Raw genomic sequence first — 7,875 nt, 5'->3', positions numbered from 1 at the left:
ATTAGGGGACAGAGTAGTCAGAAGCAAAACACTTTTGAGGAGGAACAGGGTGAAAGGAGAAGGAATAGAATAAATGGGGGAGGGGATATCACAGATGGAAATACAGTTGTTGTGGTTCTTCCCTTTCGCTCTGATTCTTCCTTCACAACAAGACTAATGTGGAAATAGGTCTAAAAAAAGAAAAAAAAAAAGAAATTCCTTTTTCAGCCCAGTCAAAGGCAAACACAAAATACTTGCATTAACTGAATTAATCAAAGATTTCTTCCTTTCCTTAATAGGATAATTATCCTAATCATTTCTGGAAAGAGTCTTACCTGGAATGATTAGGCCCACCCTTCAATAGCTGGTCAGGCCTTGATAAGGGTTACATGAGAATTGATAGTTAAAGAAAGACTGATAGGGCTTTCTCATTCAGGTGGTTCCAAGAACTTAAAGCATTGTTCTAAAGTTACTTTGTATTATGTTCCCTAAGGCACTCCATCTCCCAACTCTGAGGATTTTTTTTCACAGGCTGTCCCTCATATCTGGAATTCTCTCTCCCCCTTATCTCCATCTCCGGATGTCTGGGCCTTCCTTCAAGTTCCAACTAAAAGCCTATTCTCTAGAAGCCTTTCCTGATCTACCTTAATTGTTAGCGCTTTCTCTCTGTTGATTATCTCCAATATAGCCTGTATGTATCTTGCTTGCATATAGCTGTTTCTGAGCCATCACAGACATTTAACTGTGAGCTCCTTGAAAGCAGAACCTGGGTTTCTGTGGGGGGTTTTTGGAGGGGAGATGCCTTTTTTTTTCTATCCCTAGAGATCAGCACATTTCCTGGCACATACTAATTACTTAAAAAGTGCTTGTTTACTATTTACTGACCCTAAAGAGTGAATAGGGGTCCTTTGACTGATTCTACACTAAAGACAAAAAACTGCCTGGTAAGAAGAAAAAAATATAACTGTACCTGGCCCATAACACACATATTTCAAAGGTGGGGCTCAGAGAGGGGGAGACAGTACTTTCTGGCTAGTTTTGAGTCTCTATATCTCCTCTATCCTCTGAAACTCTAAAACACAAGCCAACAGACAAATATAGCTCTTGACCAGACATCAGCAAGTGTGGAGGAAAGTCTGTGGCAGCACTCAGGTAATACCATATATGTGTACCAGACATTACATATACTGACGTTGCTGAGATTTCTGGTCACTACCTTGGTCAGCAACATGAGGTTAAAACACTCAATCTGTAGGTCTCTCTCGGAGGATAGTGTGATTCTGGACTTTCTTTTGTCACATCCAACTTTATTTTGAGCACATAGATGTTTTTGAATCTTAACTCTTCAGCCTGCCATTAGACATTCATTGAAGGTCATAGAATCACAGAATTCCATGGCTGGAAGGAGCCTTGATATACTGTCTTTATTTCACCTAGATGAGCATATGACACCGAGAGGGTCATATGCAAGAAGCCACTATCCTGGCTGAGAGAGGAAAGGGAGAGAGATCCTCTCCTTCCCAATCCAAGAGCATGAGGAAAGGCATTCTGACATGCTCAAAAGATGGGAAGAGAGAAAAAGTTAGGGGATTCTTTTTTTTTTAATTTTATTTTTATTTTTTATTTATTAACAATCACTTCCATATGCTTTTGAGTTGAAAATTTTTCTCCTCCTTCCTCCCCCCCACCCTTCCTCAAGATGGCGCACAATCTGATATAGGCTTTACATTTACATACCTATTAAACATATTTTCACATTAGTGAAATTGTAAGTAAAAATTAAAACCAATAGAAGGAGCCATCAGAAAGATGAAACAAAACTCAACAGAAAGTAAAAATAAGTGATAACAATTCGACTTCCATAGTTCTTTCTTTGGATATGGACAGCATTTTCCATCCCGAGGCCTCTGGAAGTGTCTTAGATCCTTGTAATGCCGAGAAGGGTTCAGTTTAACAATATTAGTCATTGTATAATGTGGCTGTTATTGTGTACAAAGTCCTCTTGGTTCTGCTCACTTCACTCAGCATCAGACCATACAAGTCTTTCCAGGTTTTTCTGAAGTCAGCCTGTTCATCATTTCTTATAGCACAATAGTATTCCATTACATTCATATACCACAACTTGTTCAGCCATTCCCCAATGGATGGGCATCCCCTCAATTTCTTTGCCACCACAAAAAAAAGCTGCTATGAATATTTTTGTACATGTGGGTCCTTTTCCCATTTGTTTGATCTCTTTGGGATATAGTCCTAGAAGTGCTATTGCTGGATCAAAGGGTATGCACATTTTTGTAGCCCCTTGGGCATAGTTCCAAATTGTTCTCCAAAATGGTTGGATTATTTCACAACTCCACAAACAATGTATTAGTGTTCCAATTTAGGGGATTCTTATTAAAGTCTATGAAGTGGAACACACTCTTCCTGCCTCAGTGACTAATCATCTTTATCACAGGTCACCAACCTCACCAACCACCCCAGGCCACCAGAATGCAGAATCATCCCCATGGGAAGTGCTTCAGCCTGTGCATATAAATCAGTAAGTGTCAGGCCTGGAGTCAGAAAAACCCGAATTCAAATCCAGCCTCAGTTCAATCCATGCTGAGACTTATAAAAAGTTAGAAAGACATAGTTTCTGGGTAATTAATAATTTTATATTAATAAAATGCTGGAGGATAATTAATTAATAGTGGCACTCTCAAATGCCAAAGACCACTCATGGAACCCACTCAATGCTCATATGCCCTTAGAAGAGTGGATGTTCCTTCAGATGGCAATCAACTCTGGTTAACAATGAGAAGAACACTGTTGTTGTGGTTGTTGCTTATCCTTCATTCTCTAAGAGGACCATGACATCAGTTGATGCCATGACTTGCAAGTGAATTGGATCTAAGTGAGGGAGGGCTGTGCAAAGTCACCAGCCTCCCTTTCTCCTCCACAGCCATCTGGGTCCAGTGGCCAGATATAGATCAGGATGACTGGAGATGGCCCTGGATGCAGTGAGAGACCTTGGCCTTTTAAAGCTAAGGTCTTTAATAACAGGTCTCAGTTTGACTGAGACAATGGCCATTCAGTGATTAAGGCTAGGTAGAAAGGAAGCAAAGAATGGCCTCTAACCTAATAAAAAAAAATCAATCTGGAAAGGGTTTCTGTTTTGGCCAGAAACAATTATTATTTACATTCACTCTGAGCCAATCAGAGCCCAAACAATGACCAAGTGGGGCTTGGCCTGGGACCTATTGTTGGGCAATCAAGGAAAGTCAAAGTCATGATTGGGGTTTAAGGCATGGTCCTTAAGAAAGCAATCTAGCCAGTAAACTCCAAGATATCTTGGGAGGTTACAGCAAGCAAAATTTACATTCCTTTGGGCTGAGCACTCCAAAGAGAGGGCACAGCTCTCATCTTAGCCAACAATAGGTCCCAGGCCAAGCCCCATTTGGTCATTGTTTGGGCCCTGATTGGCTCAGAGTGAATGTAAATAGTAATTGTTTCTGTTTTGGCCAGAAACCCTTCCCAGAATGATTTTTTTTTTGGACTAGGTAAAAGAGGCCATTCTTTGCTTCATTTCTTACCCAGCCTTAATCACTTTTGCCCTCTATAGTAATAAGGAAAATAGGAGTGGGAAGGGCTGAGGGAAGATAAGTCCCATTTTGGACATGCTGAGTTGGCCATCCACTTCGAGATGTCTAAAAGGCAGTTGAAGATGACAAGATTGAAAGTCAGCAGAGAATTTGGGGCAGGATAGGTAGATTTGAGAATCATCAGCATAGAGATGGTAAATCCTTGGGAGCTGATAAGCTCACCAAGGCTCAGGACCAAACCCTGACAGATATCTACCATTAGAAGGCATAATCTAGAAGAGGACTCAGCAAAAAAAAAAAAAAAAAACAGAAAAAATGATCAGATAGGTATGGTGAGAACCAGGAGAGGATGGTGTTTGGAAACCCTGCAGTAAAAAAGAGTATCAAGTTGGAGACAGTGAGGTACCACATCACACCTATCAGATTGGCCAACATGACAAAACAGGAAAATGAAAAATGTTGGAGATATGGGAAAATTGGACATTGTTGGTGGAGTTGTGAACTTATCCAACCATTTTGGAGAGCAATTTGGAACTATGCCCAAAGGGCTATAAAAATGTGCATACCCTTTGATCCAGCAATAGCACTTCTAGGGCTGTATCCCAAAGAGATCAAACAAATGGGAAAAGGACCCACATGAGCAAAAATATTTATAGCAGCTCTTTTTGTGGTGGCAAAGAAATTGAGGGGGTGCCCATCAATTGGGGAATGGCTGAACAAGTTGTGGTACATAAATATAATGGAATAGTATTGTGCTATAAGAAATTATGAGCAGACAGACTTCAGAAAAACCTGGAAAGACTTGTATGGACTGATGTTGAGTGAAGTGAGAAGAACCAGGAGAACATTGTACACAGTAACAGCCACGTTGTATAATGATTAACTTTGATAAACCTAGCCCTTCTCAGCAATGCAAGGATCTAAGACATCTCCAAGTCTCATGATAGAAAATGCTATCCACATTCAGAAAAAGAACTATGGAGTTCGAAGTATACTATTTGCTCTTTTTTTCCCCCTCCTGTTTTGTTTTGTTTCCTCTTTCTTGTGGTTCCTTGATTGGTTCTAATTCTTCCTTACAACATGATTAATGTGAAAATATGTTTAACAGGAATGTATATGTAGAGCTTATATCAGATTGCATGACGTCTTGGGGAGTGAGGTGGAGAAAAATTTAAAACTCAAAAGCTTACGGAAGTGATTGTTGAAAACTAAAAATAAATTAATAAAAAAAAAATTTTAAGATTTTTTAAAAGATGGAGACAGTGATCAATGGTGCCAAAGATAGCAAAAGGCCAGGGAATGAGCTCAGGAGATATATTAGAAAAAATAGGCCATTGGATTTAGCAACTAAAAGATCATTAGTAACTTTGGAGAAAGCAGTCTTCAGTGGAATGTTAAGGTCAGAAATCAGGTTGTAAGAGGTTAAGAAGAGAGTAGGAGGAGAGAAAGTGAAGGCAACTATTGCAGACTTTTAGAGAAGTTTAGCTACAAAGGGCAGAAGAGACATAAGACAATAGTTAGCAGGGACAAAAGGGTCAAGGGCTTGAGCTAATAAGGAGCTGCTATAGCTCATTCAGAGGAGTAACATGGTCAGACCTAAGCTTTAGAAAAAATTGCCCTTAGGATTCATAATTGAGCATACTATCTACCTCCAGATAGAAAGCTGATGAACTCAGTGCATATTTCCTTTTCTTTCTCTTTTTCTTGGACATGTCTAATGTGGCATAACAGTACATATTTGTAATGGGTTTTGTTTTTCTTGTCTTTTCAGTGGGTTGGAGAGAGGAAGGAGGGCAGGAGAGAATTTGGAAATGAAAATAAAATTGAATTTAAGGAAAAAAAAGGTCATCTTAACATCTAAAAGGAGAATGGACTGAAGTTGGGAAGAAAGTAGGGATTCAGGGAAACCAATTAGAAGGCTATTGCAATAATCCAGGCAAGTGAAATGGTCTTGAACTCACTGTTAGAGTGGAGAGAACAGAAGATAGACGAGAAATATTGTAAAGGTAGAAATATGACTTGGCAACAGATATGTGGGATGAGTGAGAGTAAGGAAGGAGCCAAGGATGACACTGAAGTTTCGAGTTTGAGAGAACTGTGTCTCAACATTAGCAGAGAAGTTTAGGAGAAAAAAAGATAGGAGGGGATAAAGAATTTTGTTTTGGACATTTGAGTTTGAGGAGCCCACAGGAAATCTAGTTTAAAACATCCAAAAGGTGGCTGGAGATGTACAGCTGCAGCTTAGGAGGATGCTAGGGCTGGATATATATAGATCTGGCAGTTATCTTCACAGAGATGATAATAGAAGCTGATGAGGTCTATAAACTATATCTACCACATTTACCCAATCTAGCCAATTACTCCCACCTTTGGCATCTTCTCCTACTTGTATACTCTTCTTATTAAGTTCTATCACTAAAAAAGGATTTGAACTCAGATTGGTGGTCCTGGATTCTAGTGGACCTTATCCCACCTGAACTTTAAAGTCAATAAATCAACGAGTATTTATTAAAAGCTTACCACCTGCCAGGTTCTAGCTAGCCACTGGGCATACAAAGAAAAAGCATAAAGTCCCTCCCCTCAAGAATCTTACATTCTAATGAGGGAAGACAGTATATAAAAGGGATATGAAAGAGGAGAGATGAAAAGGGAGGCAGCAGAGAAAGTCCCGTGGTAGTCGGGAGTGCAGCCTGAAGAGAAATGAAGGCATGGGTGGCCTGGACCTTCTTCTTCAAATAGAGGTTCTGGAAGAAATCAGCCAATCAGAGGGACAAGGTACTTCCAATCTGAGATATAGTTCAGGAGGGGAGTGAGCTTCTAGAGTGAAGAGGTTTCCATGGCATGGTAGAGAAAGTCCACTGCAGAGTCAAGAGCACAGCCTGGTGAGGACTGAAGATTTCCCAGACTTTTGAACTCTCCTGTCTCCCCTTCCTACTTTGGCCTCCCCTCAATTAATCAATCAATCAACTAGTATTATTACTAAGTACCTACTATACCCAAGTGTTGGCAGTAAGTAGGGATATGAAAACAAAAATAAAACATCCTCTTCCTTTGAGCAGATTACCTTGTATCTGGGGAGTAAACATATACAAACGTAAGTACACACGAATTAAAGGGAGCTTTGCAGAGGTAGCACAAGCAGCTGGAGGGTAACAAGGAAGACTTTAGGTAGGAGTTAGCTCTTGGGCTGAGGTTTGAAGGAAACTTGGATTCTAGGAGGCTAATGTGAAGACAAAGTGCACCACAAGTTTAAGGAACAGAGACAGGGAAGTATCCTGGTCAGAACTGTGCTTTAGAACTATCACTTCGGCAACTAGTTTGGACAATAAATTAGAGAAACTGGAGGCAGACCGACCCACAAAGAAGCTGTTGTAATAATCCAGCCAGATGCGATGATGAGCTAGGGTGCTAGCTGGGCAAGGGGAAAGGAGGGGAAAGGTAGACACCGAAAGATGTTGTAGTGTAGCTAGTGACAGTAGCAGAGAGAGTTGCTGGGCCTGGAGTCAGGAAGAACCAAATTCAAATCTGGCCTCAAGACACTTGTTTGCTATAGGACCCTGGGCAAGTCATCTAACTTCTGCCTGCATCAGTTTCCTCATCTGCAAAATGGGGTAATAGCAGCATCTACCTCCCAGAGTTGTTGTGAAGATCAAATGAGATAATATTTGTAAAACACTCAGCAAAGTACCTGGTACAGAGTAGGTGCTTAATAAATGCTTTTTTCTTTCCGCCCTTTCCTCCTTTTTTCCTCTAAAATCCATTGGCAACTCATTGAATATGAGGGTTAGGCAGTGGGGGAAAAATTGAGGATGACCCGAGTTGCATGATGAAAAACACTGTAATGGCCTCAACAAAAATAAGGAAGTTAGAAAGAGGAATGGGTTTTGTGGCAAAGAGGATGAGTTCTGTTTTGTACATTTGGCCATCGTTCTGAGTGTACGCTAACAAACTGACCTCCAGATTTACTGGTCTCCTGCGAATCTGATTTACATGAAATAATAACCCAGACTCTGAATACTGAGAGTAATGTTCCTAAATCTGTAAACCTGAGGATTAGAATCTTGAGACCCAAGAAAAGCCCACCAAGGTGCAGAGACCCTGTGAGGTTTAGGTAGGCAGCAAATCTTTCCCTTTCTTAAATCTTTTTCCTAAAAGAACCCTAATATAGTCAGACATTATTTAACCCTACAGAAACCATGTTTCCTCCCCGAACACACACACACACACACACACACACTATGTTTTCACATTAATGATCTTACTTCCCCGTCTTCCCCCCACCCCTTTTTTTGGTCTGTACTATTGATTTTCTCTGTGT

Source organism: Phascolarctos cinereus, unplaced genomic scaffold (genome assembly GCF_003287225.1).
Source record: "Phascolarctos cinereus isolate Bilbo 61053 unplaced genomic scaffold, phaCin_HiC Scaffold_5;HRSCAF=322, whole genome shotgun sequence".
NCBI classification, from domain to species: domain Eukaryota; kingdom Metazoa; phylum Chordata; class Mammalia; order Diprotodontia; family Phascolarctidae; genus Phascolarctos; species Phascolarctos cinereus.
This window is presented reverse-complemented; position numbering follows the sequence as displayed.